This window comes from Ovis aries, chromosome 4 (assembly GCF_016772045.2).
Source record: "Ovis aries strain OAR_USU_Benz2616 breed Rambouillet chromosome 4, ARS-UI_Ramb_v3.0, whole genome shotgun sequence".
In the NCBI taxonomy this organism is placed as follows: Eukaryota; Metazoa; Chordata; class Mammalia; order Artiodactyla; family Bovidae; genus Ovis; species Ovis aries.
Genome location: NC_056057.1, coordinates 20878083 through 20895160, shown reverse-complemented (window position 1 = coordinate 20895160; position 17078 = coordinate 20878083). Strand labels below are relative to the sequence as shown.

Below are 17078 nucleotides of genomic sequence, written 5' to 3'. Positions count from 1 at the left end.
ACTTCCTCTCTTTTTCCTGTGAAACTTACGTTTTTTCTAACAGTATATAAATCATTAGTATCAGTTCAGTCAGTTCAGTCGCTCAGTTGTGTCCGACTCTTTGCGACCCCATGAATTCCAGCACGCCAGGCCTCCCTGTCCATCACCATCTCCCAGAGTTCACTCAGACTCATGTCCATCGAGTCAGTGATGCCATCCAGCCATCTCATCCTCGGTCGTCGCCTTCTCCTCCTGCCCCCAATCCCTCCCAGCATCAGAGTCTTTTCCAGTGAGTCAACTCTTCGCATGAGGTGGCCAAAGTACTGGAGTTTCAGTTTTGGCATCATTCCTTCCAAAGAAATCCCAGGACTGATCTCCTTCAGAATGGACTGGTTGGATCTCCTTGCAGTCCAAGGGACTTGCAAGAGTCTTCTCCAACACCACAGTTCAAAAGCATCAATTCTTCAGCGCTCAGCGTTCTTCACAGTCCAACTCTCACATCCATACATGACCACTGGAAAAACCATAGCCTTGACTAGACGGACCTTATTGGCAAAGTAATGTCTCTGCTTTTGCATATACTATCTAGGTTGGTCATAACTTCTCTTCCAAGGAGTAAGCGTTTTTTAATTTCATGGCTGCAATCACCATCTGCAGTGACTTTGGAGCCCCCCAAAATAAAGTCAGCCACTGTTTCCACTGTTTCCCCATCTATTTCCCATGAAGTGATGGGACCAGATGCCATGATCTTCATTTTCTGAATGTTGAGTTTTAAACCAACTTTTTCACTCTCCTCTTTCACTTTCATTAAGAGGCTTTTAGTTCCTCTTCACTTTCTGCCATGAGGGTGGTGTCATCTGCATATCTGAGGTTATTGATATTTCTCCCGGCAGTTTTGATTCCAGCTTGTGTTTCTTCCAATCCAGCATTTCTTTTTTTTTTTTCTTTTTTTTGGCTTGTTCAATAAGTTTATTATTGTCTTATCTGAAAAATCTTGATAGAAAATTGTGGTTTGGTTTAACTCTCATCAGCTCGTTCCTGAGCTCTAAGGAAGCTTGCCTTCTTCTGAGCTACCCGATCTTTCTTCTGGGCAAGTGACATTTTGGGACAGTTCCACCTCTTCTTTTTAACTTCTTTCTTAGGCTTCTTCTCATACACTGGATTCTCTCGTATTGCAACATGAGCTGTCTTATACATCTCCTCCATCATATCTGGAGTTACGTTGTTCTTTACGTACTGAGAGAATTGTTTCTTGCAAGCATCTTCATCTTCTTCAATCAGGTAACCCATGTAATCTGCCACGTTTTGCCGCATGATGTGCTTTCGGTGTACCTCAGCACTGAATTCTTTGCTTTCTGAATCATAACCAGGGAGCCGTTTGGTACTGTGAGGGATAGACAAGCCTCCATCGACAGCTCCCTTTAGGGCCCCCAAATTTTATTCCCGGTAGTAGTTCTGGCAAGTCCTGCATCCAAGTAACAGGTGAAGGCACCAGGTTGAGCATCAATGCTTTCCACATTGTATTCATCGCCAGTCACCTCGACTTGGCCTTCATAAATTTTGTCCATACCAAACCTATTAAGAAGCCTGCGGGCCAGCAGCAGGCCTGTACAATATGCGGCAGCATAGTGCGTCAGGCCAACCTTCACACCGTATTTTGGGAGTTCGTGAGCATAAGCTGCACAGACTATCGTATCTCCTTCTCTACGGGCATAAGCCATCTGACAAATGATATCTCTGTTCGTTACACGAACAATCATTCTGTATTTAGGTGTGTTGTACTTATTTTTATCTTGGATTACCAATCGTTTCCAAGCATAGTAGTCAGTTTTGCCCTCTCGCCTTCTTCTGAATTTCACTTGGTATCTCTTGAAGTAGGCCTTGTTCTTGACAACTTTAACAAACCCCATCCTACGGAACAGAACCCCAACTCAGCAGCTTGCCACAGGGCTCCAGTCCAGCGTTTCTCATGATGTAGTCTGCATAGAAGTTAAATAAGCAGGGTGACAGTATACAGCCTTGACGTACTCCTTTTCCTATTTGGAACCAGTCTCTTGTTCCATGTCCAGTTCTAACTGCTGCTTCCTGACCTGCATATAGGTTTCTCAAGAGGCAGGTCAGGTGGTGTGGTATTCCCATCTCTTTAAGAATTTTCTACAGTTTATTGTGATCCACACAGTCAAAGGCTTTGGCATAGTCAATAAAGCAGAAATAGACGTTTTTCTGGAACTCTCTTGCTTTTTCCATGATCCAGTGGATGTTGACAATTTGATCTCTGGTTCCTCTGCCTTTTCTAAAACCAGCTTGAACATCAGGGAGTTCACGGTTCATGTATTGCTGAAGCCTGGCTTGGAGAATTTTGAGCATTCCTTTACTAGTGTGTGAGATGAGTGCAATTGTGTGGTAGTTTGAGCATTCTTTGGCATTGCCTTTCTTTGAGACTGGAATGAAAACTGACCTTTTCCAGTCCTGTGGCCACTGCTGAGTTTTCCAAATGTGCTGGCATATTGAGTGCAGCACTTTCACAGCATCATCTTTCAGGATTTGAAATAGCTCCACTGGAATTCCATCACCTCCACTAGCTTTGTTCGTAGTGATGCTTTCTAAGGCCGACTTGACTTCACATTCCAGGATGTCTGGCTCTAGGTTAGTGATCACACCATCATGATTACCTGGGTCATGAAGATCTTTTTTGTACAGTTCTCCATGTATTCTTGCCACCTCTTCTTAATATCTTCTGTTTCTGTTAGGTCCATACCATTTCTGTCCTTTATCAAGCCCATCTTTGCATGAAATGTTCCCTTGGTATCTCTAATTTTCTTGAAGAGATCTCTAGTCTTTCCCATTCTGTTCTTTTCCTCTATTTCTTTGGATTGATCGCTGAAGAGGGCTTTCTTATCTCTCCTTGCTATTCTTTGGAACTCTGCATTCAGATGCTTATATCTTTCCTTTTCTCCTTTGTTTTTCACTTCTCTTCTTTTCACAGCTCTTTGTAAGGCCTCCCCAGACAGCCATTTTGCTTTTTGCATTTCTTTTCCATGGGGATGGTCTTGATCCCTGTCTCCTGTACAACGTCAAGAACCTCATTCCACTGTTCATCAGGCACTCTATCTATCAGATCTAGGCCTTTAAATCTATTTCTCACTTCCACTGTATAATCATAAGGGATTTGATTTAGCCCCCCCATAATTGCATAATGAGAGCGGAACACGATAGGGTGTAGGTCTGTCATTCGATTTTACTGAAGAGAAATCTCTTGTGATTTATACCCATTGAGTAAGTACTTTTTTCAATTGATTGTTTTGATGTTTGTTTTCTTTCACACTCACCATTGTTAGTGATTCTTCCTGCTCCCACCAATACTACCTTTTTAGTTACTTAAGGCAATGGCACCCCACTCCAGTACTCTTGACTGGGAAACCCCATGGACGGAGGAGCCTGATAGGCTGCAGTCCATGGAGTCACTAAGAGTCGGGCACGACTTGAGTGACTTCACTTTCACTTTTCACTTTCATGCATTGGAGAAGGAAATGGCAACCCGCTCCAGTGTTCTTGCCTGGAGAATCCCAGGGACAGAGGAGCCTGGTGGGCTACCGTCCATGGGGTTGCTCAGAGTCGGACACGACTGAAGCAACTTAGCAGCAGCAGCAACAGGGGTGAAATTAGAATGGATTCTAGGTTTTGTCCCTCGCTTATTATGGGAGAGACCAGAGTAAGCTTTCCTTTCAGCTGCCAACACAGTGCAGTCATTGCCGCAGCCCAGAATGTGAAAGCAGCAGGATCCAGGCATCAGCAATGACAACACTGAGAGCCTGAAGTTTCTGCTCATTACACACTATGGGGGCTACCTGTCTGGAGCAGTTTACCCTGCAGAGTATTGATTGAGGATAATGCCCACTGTTAGTTATTTCCATGTCTAACAATACCTGGGGTATCAATATGTTCGTGGACTTTTCTCTTGATTCTGCATTCTGTCTTCATTTTACACTTTATCTTGGTTTACATGATGCTGTAGTATGTATTATTTTGTCCTAGGGTTGAGGAACATGGCAGTTTGGTAGCAGGTACACTTCCAAGCTCATTAACATGCACACAGGAAGACTCTGAATGATATGTGGTGTATATGTACGTCACTGTATCTCCAGAGCTTCACAGTGCTTGGCATGTAGTAGGCACTTAGTAAATATTTTCCCATTGGTTGAATGAATGGGTCAGTTTTCATCAGAGGTTTGATTTGGCAGACATAGTGAGATCACATAAGAACTGTGATGAAATTAACTTTCCACAGGCACATCTGGGTTACAATTTAGCAAGCCCTGGGAAGAGCCTTGGTCTAGGTGCTTAGCTTGTGTGATGTTGAGAGTGTTGTACTTGTCAGTATTTATATTCTTATTTTGGGCTAAAAATGGAATGATTTCAGAATATTCAAACAGCTTCAAAATGTGGTTTCTGTCACTTTTAAGTTAAAGACACGTGTTTATAAGGGCATTTTGTCCACACTCTCAAAAAGCCTTAAAACACCTGGAAATGAGGTATGTTGTAGATTAAATAGTCATGTTTGCTAAGACACTTTTGCAGTACTGCTTTTATTCACATCCCAGTTTAGATGCTTATGTGCATTTCTTTTCAGTTGAGGAAAGTAAAATTGGATAGTGAGCTGTTGTTCAGCCACACTTGGCTGTTCTTAGCCCGTTATTCAACTTAGAAAGGAAAACAGGTTTTGAGTACCTTTTTGTCCCCTTTATCATCTGCTGGGATCTGCAACATTTTTTTGTGTCACAGATTAGCAAATGAAAGAAAAATTATTTTCATTGTAAATTGCAGAAGGATGCTATTGTCATAAACTGAGACAGGTTAGCATCTGTATCTCCAGGGAAAAACTTTTGGAAGTAGCAGGTCTGCCAGTAGCAATTAATTAGAAAGCTTTTCATACTGTTTTCAGCTACAGACGTGTACTAGCAGCTAGAGAAAATTGATAGTGACGTCCACTGTCACCACAGGATAGTACAAAGGATGGAGCTCATTTACTGACATTTGCTTTTTTCTCAAAGTATCCTGTCTTCATCTTTTGTTGAGCTTGATTTTCATTTTCAAATGCTGAATTCAACCTAACTATAGATTTTTTTATTGCGTTGTAATGTGCAGTGTGTAAGATGTAAGCATATCTGTCTCCATAAGAATGAATACATCTTACATTTGTGAATGCCAAGAATCGGTATTGAACAGTTGATCTCTATCACCACCTACTAAGCTGAAGTATAAAGAAAGGCCACCCTTTTAGTAAACAAAGATATATCAGCTTAAAATACCAGTAGCAAGATTGTCAAAAATTGTCATTAAAAAAAAAGACATGACTTTTATATAACAAATTGTTTTATCTCAAGGACAAGCTTGAGTTTTTAAGTTCCTTTATGGATAATCATTTATACCAAGATTCATTTTTCTTAGGAAAATATTGCCATTGAATTCATTCTGTACATCTGGTCCTGGGACATTTGAGTACAGTTGTTTATCTCCAAGTCTAATTATTAAAAAAAAAAAAAAGTTACTTTGAAATTTTAAGCATGTGAATTATTTAAATTATTTTCCTTTTTTTCATAAGCACTTTTCATGCATTTATTTCATGGACCTTGTACTACTTAAATAAATCCAAGTCATACAAAAAGGGGCTTCCCCAGTGACTCAGCAGGTAAAGCATCTGCCTGCGATGCAGGAGACACAGGAAATGCAGGTTCGATCCCTCAGTCGGGAAGATCCCCTGGAGAAGGAAATGGCAACCTACTCCAATATTCGTGTCTGAAAAATCTCAGGGACAGAGGAGCCTTGTGGGCTACAGTCCATGGGGTCCTGAAGAGTCAGACATGACTGAACGACTAACACTTTCACTTTGTGTTTATTGTATTTTTAGTGGAGATATTCTCTACAAAATCGTTGATTTTCAGAAAGTTGTCTCTAATTCAGCAAGATAATGTATAGGGAGATCATGGTATCTTACTACTGTTTTTTTGGCCATACTGCCCTCATGGGGAACTTCTGCGATGAAGTTCCACAACTCTTGCCATGGAAACTAGCAGTTTTAGCATTGGACCACCAGGGAAGCCTGATATGCTACTACTTTCAAAACCATCACTAAGCGCATGGGCAAATTGTTAAACTTTTGTGTTTCTTTTCTTTTCTTTTTTTCTGTTGTCACATAATGATGCGATTTCCATTTCTGATGTGAAAGGTTTAATGGACATTTAACGTATGAAAGTAATGAACATCAATTAGTCTTCATAGTTGATTCAAAATATAAAAGAAAAATGAAACTAGAAAATGAAATTATTAACTCCCAGTTAAACATTATGGGTTGAACATAAGAGATCTCTGTGCTTCATCTTCAAATGCTGCTAAAACAACAGTAGCAGAATTTTAAATGTATTAAACCAGGGCTGTCTGGTGATGAAAGTAAAATCCAATGCTGCAAAGAACAATATTGCATAGGAGCCTGGAATGTTAGGTCCATAAGTCAAGGCAAATTGGATATGGTCAAGCAGGAAATGGTAAAGAATAAACATTGACATCTTAGGAATCAGTGAACTAAAATGGATGGGAATGGGTAAATTTAATTCAGATGACCATTGTATCTACTATCGTGGGCAAGAATCCCATAGAAGAAATGGAGTAGCCATCATAATCAACAGAAGAGTCTGAAATGCAGTACTTGGGTACAGTCTCAAAAATGACAGAATGATCTTGGTTTGTTGCCAAGGAAAGCCATTCAACATCACAGTTATCTAAGTCTATACCCCTGCCACTGATGCCAAAGAAACTGAAGTTGATCAGTTCTATGAAGACCTAGAACACCCCCTAAAACTAACAACAACAACAAAAAAAGAGATGTTCTATTCATCATTGGGGATTGGCATGCAAAAGTAGGAAGTCAAGAGATACCTGGACTAACAGGCAAGTTTGGCCTTGGAAAACAAATTGAAGCAGGGCAAAGGCTAACTAAATTCTGCGAAAAGAGTACATTCATCATAACAAATACTCTTTTTCAACAACACAAGAGACGACTTTACACATCAGTTCAGTTCAGTTCAATTCAGTTGCTCAGTCATGTCCGACTCTTTGAGACCCCATGGACACGCCAGGCCTCCCTGTCCATCACCAATTCCTGGAGTTTACTCAGACTCATGTCCATTGAGTTGGTGATGCCATCCAACCATCTCATCCTCTGTTGTCCCCTTCTCCTTCAGCCTTCAATCTTTCCCCAGATCAGGGTCTTTTCAAATGAGTCAGTTTTTCACATCAGGTGGCCAAAGTATTGGAGTATCAGCTTCAGCATCAGTCCTTCCAATGAATATTCAGGACTGATTTCCTTTAGGATGGACTGGTTGTATCCCTTGCAGTCCAAAGGACTCTCAAGAGTCTTCTCCAACACCACAGTTCAAAAGCATCAATTCTTTGGTGCTCAGCCTTCTTTATAGTCCAACTCTCACATCCATACGTGACTACTGGAAAAACCTTATCTTTGACTAGATGGACCTTTGTTGGCAAAGTAATGTCTCTGCTTTTTAATATGCTTTCTGGGTTGGTCATAATTTTTCTTCCAAGGAGCAAGGGCCTTTTAGCTTCATGGGTGCAGTCACCATCTGCAGTGATTTTGGAGCCCCCCAAAATAAAGTCTGTCACTGTTTCCACTGTTTCTCCATCTATTTCCCATGAAGTGATGGGCCTAGATGCCTTGATCTTAGTTTTCTGAATGTTGAGTTTTAAGCCAACTTTTTTACTCTCCTCTTTCACTTTCATCAAGAGACTCTTTAATTCTTCTTCGCTTCTGCCATAAGGGTGGTGTCATCTGTATATCTGAGATTATTGATATTTTTTCCTGGCAATCTTGATTCCAGCTTGTGCTTCATCCAGCCCAATGTTTCTCATGATGTACTCTGCATATAAGTTAAATAAGCATGGTGACAATATACAGCCTTGGTGTACTCCTTTCCCTATTTGGAACCAGTCAGTTGTTCCATGTCCAGTTCTAACTGTTGCTTCCTGACCTGCATACATATTTCTCAAGAGGCAAGCCAGGTGGTCTGGTATTCCTGTCCCTTTACAAATTTTTCACAGTTTATTGTGATCGACACAGTCAGAGTCTTTGGCATAGTCAACAAAACAGAGGTAAATGTTTTTCTGGAACTCTGTTGCTTTTTCAGTGATCCAAGGATATTGGCAATTTGCTCTCTGGTTCCTCTACATTTTCTAAATCCAGCTTGAACATCTGGAAGTTCATGGTTCATGTACTGTTGAAGCTTGACTTGGAGAGTTTTGAGCATTACCTTACTAGCATGTGAGATGAGTGCAATTGTGCGGTAGTTTGAACATTCTTTGGCATTGCCTTTCTTTGAGATTGGAATAAAAACTGACCTTTTCCAGTCCTGTGGCCACTGCTGAGTTTTCCAAATTTGCTGGCATATTGAGTGCAGCACTTTCACAGCATCATCTTTCAAGATTTGAAATAGCTCCACTGGAATCCCGTCACCTCCACTAGCTTTTGTTTGTAGTGATGCTTAGGCCCATTTGACTTCACATTCCATGATGTCTGGCTCTAGGTGAGTGATCACACCATTGTGGTTATCTGGGTAATGAAGATCTTTTTTGTACAGTTCTTCTGTGTATTCTTGCCACCTCTTCTTAATATCTTTTGCTTCTGTTAAGTCCATATCATTTCTGTTCTTTATTGTGCCCATCTTTGCATGGAATGTTCCCTTGGGATCTCTAATTTTCTTGAAGAGATCTCTAGTCATTCCAATGCTATTGTTTCTCTCTATTTCTTTGCACTGATCACTGAGGAAAGCCTTCTTATCTCTCCTGGCTATTCTTTGGAACTCTGCATTCAAATGGGTATGTCTTTCCTTTTCTCCTTTGCCTTTCGCTTCTCTTCTTTTCACAGCTTTACACATGGACATCACCAAATGGCCAATACCAAAATCAAAGTAATTACATTCTTTGTAGATGATATGAATGAATAAGCTGTGTACTGTCAGCAAAAACAAGACCTGAAGCTGACTATCGCTCAGATCATCAGCTTCTCACAGTAAAATTCAGGCTTAAACTAAAGAAAGTGGGAAAGACCACTAGGCCAGCCAGCTACAACTTAAAATCTCCTATGAAAATGCAGTGGAGAAAAGGAGTAGATTCAAGGAACTGGAACTTGTAAACAGTGTGTCTGAAGAACTGTGGATGGACGTCCATAATATTGTACAGCAGGCAGAGAACCGAACTATCCCAAAGAAAAAGAAAAGCAAACGTACAAAGTTCTTATCTGAGGGGGGTTTACAAAGAGCTAAAAAAGAAAAGTGTAAAACAAGGGAGAAAGGGAAAGGCACATCCAACTAAGCACAGATTTCCAAAGAACAACACGGAGAGACAAGGCCTTCTTCAGTGGACAATGTATAAAACTAGAAGAAAGCACCAGAAGGGTAAAAACTAGAGATCTCTTCAGGAAAATTGGAGATATCAAGGGAACATTTTGCCCAAAGACGGGCACAATAAAGGACACAAAAGGTAGGTACTAGCCACCTAGTCGGAGAAGGCAATGGCACCCCACTCCAGTACTCTTGCCTGGAAAATCCCATGGATGGAGGAGCCTGGTAGGCTGCAGTCCATGGGGTCGCTAAGAGTTGGATATGACTGAATGACTTCACTTTCACTTTTCACTTTCATGCATTGGAGAAGGAAATGGCAACCCACTCCAGTGTTCTTGCCTGGAGAATCCCAGGGATGGGGGAGCCTGGAGAATCCTAGGGACGGAGGAGCCTGGTGGGCTGCCGTCTATGGGGTTGCACAGAGTCGGACATGACTGAAGTGACTTAGCAGTAGCAGCAGCCACCTAGTAGATGGCTGAACAGATCAAGAAGAAATGGAAAAAATACATGGAAGAACTATATAAAAAAGATACAGATGAACCGGATGACTATGATGGTGTGGTGGGCCACCCAGAGCCAGACATTCTGGAGAGCAAAGTCAAGTGGGCCTGAAGAAGCACTGCTGTTAACAAAGCTGGTGGATGTGAAGGAATTCCAGCAGAGGCATTCGGACCCTAGAGGATGATGCCATCAAGGTGTTGCATTCTTTATGGTCAGCAAATCTAGAAGACTTAGCAGTGGCAACAGGACTGGAAAAGGTGAGTCCTCATCCCAGTTCCTAAGAAGGGTAGTCCTAAAGAATGTGCTAACCATCAGACAATCGCACTTATCTTCCTTGCTAGTAAGGTCATGCTTAAAACCGTGCATGCTAGGCTTCAGTACTATGCAAACCAAGAACTTCCAGATGTCCAAGCTGGATTTAGACAAGGAAGAGGAACCATAGATCAAACTGCAGATATTTGCTGGATCATGGAGAAAGCTAGGGAATTCCAAAAGAAACATCTACATCTGTTTCATTGACTATGCAAAAGTCTTTGACTGTGTGGATCATAATAAACTGTGGAAAGCTCTTAAAGAGACGGGAATACCAGACCATCTTACCTGTCTGTTGAGAAATCTGTATGTGGGTCAAGAAGCAGTGATTAGAACCATATATGGAACAAGTGATTGGTTCAAGATTGAGAAAGGAGTAAGACAGGGCTGTCTGTTATCACCATGTTTGTTTAATCTATATGCTGAATGCTGGGCTGGATGAGTTACAAGCAGTAATCAAGATAGGCAGGAGAAACATCGGAAACCTCAGATATGAGGATGATACTACTCTAGTGGCAAAGTGAAGAGGAACTAAAGAGCCTCTTGATGACGGTGAAGGAGAAGCGTGGAAGAGCCAACTTAAAACTAAACATTAAAAAACTTAGATCATGGCATCTGGTCCCATTCTGTTCAGTTCAGTTGCTCAGTCATGTTCGACTCTTTGCAACCCCATGAATCACAGCACGCCAGGCCTCCCTGTCCATCACCAACTCCTGGAGTTCACTCAGACTCACGTCCATCAAATCAGTGATGCTGTCCAGCCATCTCATCCTCGGTCGTCCTCTTCTCCTCCTGCCCCCAATCCCTCTCAGCATCAGAGTCTTTTCCAATGAGTCAACTCTTTGCATGAGGTGGCCAAAGTACTGGAGTTTCAGCTTTAGCATCATTCCTTCCAAAGAACACCCAGGGCTGATCTCCTTTAGAATGGACTGGTTGGATATCCTTGCAGTCCAAGGGACTCTCAAGAGTCTTCTCCAACACAACAGTTCAAAAGCATCAATTCTTCAGCGCTCAGCCTTCTTCACAGTCCAACTCTCACATCCATACATGACTACTGGAAAACCATAGCCTTGACTAGATGGACCTTAGTCAGTAAAGTAATGTCTCTGCTTTTGAATATGCTATCTAGGTTGGTCATAACTTTCCTTCCAAGGAGTAAGCATCTTTTAATTTCATGGCTGCAATCACCATCTGCAGTGGTTTTGGAGCCCAAAAAAATAGTCTGACACTGTTTCCACTGTTTCCTCATCTATTTCCCATGAAGTGATGGGACCGGATGCCATGATCTTTGTTTTCTAAATGTTGAGCTTTAAGCCAACTTTTTCACTCTCCTCTTTCACTTTCATCAAGAGGCTTTTTAGTTCCTCTTCACTTTCTGCCATAAGGGTGGTGTCATCTGCATATCTGAAGTTATTGATATTTCTCCCGGCAATCTTGATTCCAGCTTGTGTTTCTTCCAGTCCAGTACTTCTCATGATGTACTCTGCATATAAGTTAAATAAGCAGGGTGACAATATACAGCCTTGACATATTCCTTTTCCTATTTGGAACCAGTCTGTTGTTCCAGGTCCAGTTCTAACTGTTGCTTCCTGACCTGCATGGAAAAGGCAGAAGTAGTGACAGATTTCCTCTTCTTGGGCTCAAAATCACTAATAGTGACTGCAGCCATGATATCAGAAGATGTTTGCTTCTTGGCAGGAAAGCTATGACAAACCTAGACAGCATGCTGAGAAGCAGAGACATTACTCTGCTGACAAAATTCTGTATAGTCAAGGCTATGGTCTCAGTGGTCAAGTATGGTTGTGAGAGCTGGACCATAAGGAAGGTGGAGTGTGAAAGAGCTGATGCCTTCAAACTATGATGCTGGAGAAAACTCCTGAGAGTCCCTTGGACAGCAAGATCAAATCAGTCAATCTGAAGGGAAATCAACCCTGAATACTCATTGGCAGAACTGATGCTAAAGTTTAAACTCCAGTATTTTGGTCATCTGATGCGAACAGCTGACTCACTGGAACAGTTCCTGATGCTGGCAAAGATTGATGGCAGAAGGAGAAGAGAGAGCATCAGAGGATGAGATGGCTGGATGGCATCACCAGTGCAGTGGACAGGAGCTTGGGCAAACTTCGTGAGATGGTGAAGGACAGAGAGGCTTGACGTGCTGCAGTCCATGCGGTTGCAGAGTCAGACACGACCGGGTGACCAAACAACAATAATACAGGGCTTCCCTGGTGGTTCAGTGTTAAAGAATCCACCTGCCAATGTAGGAGACATGGGTTCAATCCCTGGTACAGGAAGATCCCACATGCTGTGGATCACCTAATCCCATGCACCACACTACTGAGCCTATGTTCTAGAGCCTGGGAGCCTCAACTGCTAGACCCCATGTTCGGCAGCAAAAGAAGCCTCCACAATGAGAAGTCCAAGCTTGGCAACCAGAGAGTATCCCCTGCTCGCCACAACTAGAGCAAAGCCTGTGCAGTAACAAAGACCCAGCACAGCCAAAAGTAAATAAATAAAAATGTTTAAAAATGTATAAATGCATGAGAGGAAAAGAGGAGTTAGTACAGATAGTGTTGCATCTCCAAACTTGCATCTCCTGCTTGTTGTTTTAAATTTTCTCCCACCAATGAGAGCTACCTGGGAAGCCCATAGCTCTCTAGAGAGCTGAAAACATGTAAGAGGGCTATATCATCTAGGTAATCAGACAAAGAAAAATCATAAGGCTTTTGGGTGACACAGTTGTCTGAATGCAGTAATTTATGGTTGAGATATTACTATTTATTTATTAAATCTATTCCATTTTCTTCATCTTGAGCCTACAGGGAGATAAATTTCCCAGCTTCCCTTGCAATCAGATTGTGATTATATAATATCTTTTTGTACAATGGTATACAGAGATAAGTAATGTAGACATCTCATAGAACTGCAGCACTCTCTTGCCCTCTCCTTTCTTTCAGAGGCAACCATGTAGAACACATGTTGAAATACTGAGTCAAAAGATAGAAGCACTCTAGGTCCCTGGAAAGTAGAAGAGTTGAATCAGTAAACTTGAATATAGATCAATTGAAGTGATCTAATATGATGAATATTGAGGGGAAAAAAAGATAACATGAGCAGTGCCTCAAAGATCTGTGAGACAGCATTAAACATGCCAACAAATAGGTCATGGAAATTCCAGAAGTAAAGGAAGTAGAAGGGAACCCGAAAAAAAAATGTATTTGAAGAACTGGCCCTCAAATTTGACGATAAACATTAACCAAATACCTAAGGAACTCAACAAAGCCTGAATAGAGTGAGAAATCTACATCAAATACAAAAAGAATTTATTATAAAACAAGAGAAAAAAAGATTCATCAAGTCCAAGGGAACCACAATTGAAACATGGGTTAAATCCATCTCATCTTCCTTCACTAATCAGAGGCATTTTAAGAGTTACATGTTCTCCAAGCAGCATGTAACCTGGACAGTAAGCCATTTGACTGAGTTATTTTCTAGGAACTTGGAGTAAGCTGCTTCTAGTTCCAGCTGAGCTGGTTGAGATGGGATAGACCCACTGATCCTTTAACTGGACAAGTCTGAGTATCGTCTCCATGACATTTTGAACATGCATAGTCCTGTAGCTTAGCTATGTATTTCCAGAATAACAATTACCACAGCTTTTTTTCCAGTCAGCTTTTCTTATGCTCCCCATGCCTCAAACTGCCCTGCTCCATTATTCATTATCCCATAAATACCTGGAGCTCCTTGCCTTTAGGGAGGCAGATTTGAGATTTGGAAATTAACAAATATATGTAAAAATGACTCACAGAACAAGGAATTCATCCTAAGGGAAATTAAAAATATATTTTGAACTGAATGAAGATGAAACAACATGTCAGACTGTATGTAATGCAGAAGAGCAGTACTTAAGGAAATGTTTTGGTTTTAAGGCCTACGTCAAAAAATAAGAAAGGCCTATGTCAAAAAACAAGAAAGGCTCGCATAACTTCAGTAAGTAAGTAACCTAAGTACCTAAGTAACTTAAGGCCTCAGTAACCTAAGTTTCTACCTTAAGAAGCCGGAAAAAAAAAAAAAAAAAAGGCAATTAAGCCTTTGGCAAAAGAAAAGAAATTATAAAGTTAGAGTATAAACCAATGAATTTAAAGAAAATCAGTATTGAAAAATTGGAGAAATCAGAAGTTCTACAAAAAGACTGGAGAAAAGGACAAACTTTTAACTAGGATGATTAAGAAAAAAGAAAGCAGATGAATAACCAAAATCAGGAATGAGAGAGGAGAACTCAGTATCAACTTTATATAATACTTTTTGGCTTAGAAAACAGAAAGTATTTTAATTAAGGTATGTATGCTTTTTTTTTTTAAGACATGCTGTTTCATACTTAATACACATTATAGTATGAAAATAACTCTTATGCCCTGGGAAAGCAGAACGTTCCATGACCCCCTTTATGGTGACATTTGTTTTATTACGATAGTCTGAAACCGAACCACAGTCTCTCTGAGATAGACTTCAGAGTGGAACAAAAGTAAACCATCTGATATATGGTCAGTTGATTCTTGATTACAAGATGCTGAGACTTTTCAGTGAGAAAAATGACAACCTTTTACAATTTAGTGTCCACATGCCAAGTAATGAGTTTAGAACTTTACTATCATACCATGCATAAAAATTAGCTCAAATGGATCAGACTTAAACCTATGTGACCACTGCACCTATTGGTGGTGTGCAAAGACCCACCATGGAACTCAATGATGCTGGTGTCTTTTTAGCCTGTACATTTCTGAAGGCCTTGGTGATTCGTGTGGTCTCTGTGTGTTCACTTGGACATAATCTTTTCTTTGGTCTTCCTTTCCCTTACATAATGTATCTAATCCAGCAGTGTCTCTTCCTGCCCTGTCTTCCTTCCCTGTCATTTCAGTTTTCATAAGTGTTTGTCCAGGCTTCTAGGAACCATCAGTTTGCATTACCCATTTCAGTCTTTGGCAGAGTATTAAAATTTGTAACCTTGGTATGTTTCTCCAAGTTAATAAATCTCTTATCCCCATGGGTTCTGAACCCTAATCACACATGCTCAAAAGCAAGCCTCTTGAATCATCTTCTGGCTCCTATCAGTAGTTGCTAGCTAATTCTCATAGCTACTTTGCTATTTCAGATTTTTATTCTGTTAACAAACTCAGCATGACTAGGCTGAATTAATGCTGCAATTGGGTTTCCCTGGTAGCTCAGCTGGTAAAGAATCCATCTGCAGTGCAGGAGACCCAGTTCATTTCCTGGGTTGGGAAGCTCCCCTGGAGAAGGGATAGGCTACCTATTCTGGTATTCTGGCCTGAAGAATTCCATGGAGTCCCAAAGAATTGGACATGACTGAGTGACGTTCACTTTCACTTTCTGGATTTTGAGCATTACCCTGATAGCATGTGAAATGAGTACAGTTGTGAGGTAGTTTGAACATTCTTTGGCATTGCCTTCTTTGGGATTGGAGTGAAAACTGACCTTTTCCAGTCCTGTGGCCACTGCTGAAATTTCAAATTTTGCTGACATACTGAGTGCAACACTTTTACAGCATCATCTTTTAGGATTTGAAATAGCTCTGCTGGAATTCCATCACCTGCACAAGCTTTGTTTGTGGTAATTCTTCCTAAGGCCTACTTGACTCCAGGATGTCTTGCTTTAGGTGAGTGACCACACCATCCTGACTATCCAGGTCATTAAGACCTTTTTTCATATAGTTCTTTTGTATATTCTTGCCACCTTTTCTTAATATCTTCTGCTTCTTGTTAGGTCCATACCATTTCTGTGCTTTATTGTGCCTATCTTTGCCTGAATTGTTCCCTTAATATCTCCAATTTTATTGAAGAGATCTCTAGTCTTTCCCATTCTATTGTTTTCCTCTATTTCTTTGCATTATTCACTTACGAAGGCTTTCTTTTCTCTCCTTGCTATTCTTTGGAACTCTGCATTCAGTTGGGTATTTCTTTTCTTTCCTCTTTTGCCTCTTGCTTCTCTTCTTTTCTCAGCTATTTGTCAGTCCTCCTCAGCCAACCACTTTTCCTCCTTTCATTTATTTTTCTTTGGGATGGTTTTGGTCACCACCTCCTGTACAATGTTACAAATCTCTGTCCATAGTTCTTCAGGCACTCTACCACATCTAATCCCTTGCATCTATTTGTCACTTCCACTGTATAATCATAAGGGATTTGATTCAGGTCATACCTGAATGCCATGGTGGTTTTCCCTACTTTCTTCAATGTAAGCCTGAATTTTGCAATAAGCGGCTGATGGTCTGAGCCACAGTCAGCTCCAGGTCTTGTTTTTGCTGACTGTATAGAGCTTCTCCATCTTCAGCTGCAGAGAATATAATCAGTCTGATTTTGGTATTGACCATCTGATGATGTCCATGTGTAGAGTCATCTCTTGGGTTGTTGGAAGAGGGTGTTTGCTATGACCAGAGCGTCGTTCCCTTGGCAAAAGTCTTAAACACTGCCCTGCTTCATTTTGTACTCCAAGGCCTAACTTACCTGTTATTCCAGGTATCCCTTGACTTCCTGTTTTTGCATTCTAATCCTCTATGATGAAAAGGACATCTTTTTTTGGTGTTCTAGAAGATCTTGGAGGTCTTCATGGAACCGTTCAACTTCAGCTTCTTCAGCATTAGTGGTTGGGGCATGGACTTGGATTACTGTGATGTTGAATAGTTTGCCTTAGAAACGAACTGAGATCATGCTGTTGTTTTGAAATTGCACCCAAGTACTACTCTTTGGACTCTCTTGTTGACTATGAGGCCTACTCCATTTTGTGAAGGGATTCTTATCCACAGTAGTACATATAATGGTCATCAGAATTAAATTTACCCATACCTGTCTCCATTTTAATTCACTG

The 17078-nt window shown here is 41.0% G+C and overlaps 1 pseudogene; it reads right to left on the bottom strand.

The window, feature by feature from the left end:
* Positions 1–943: 943 nt before the first annotated feature.
* LOC101116904 (large ribosomal subunit protein uL18-like) lies at positions 944–1909 on the bottom strand (annotated as a pseudogene).
* Positions 1910–17078: the final 15169 nt, after the last annotated feature.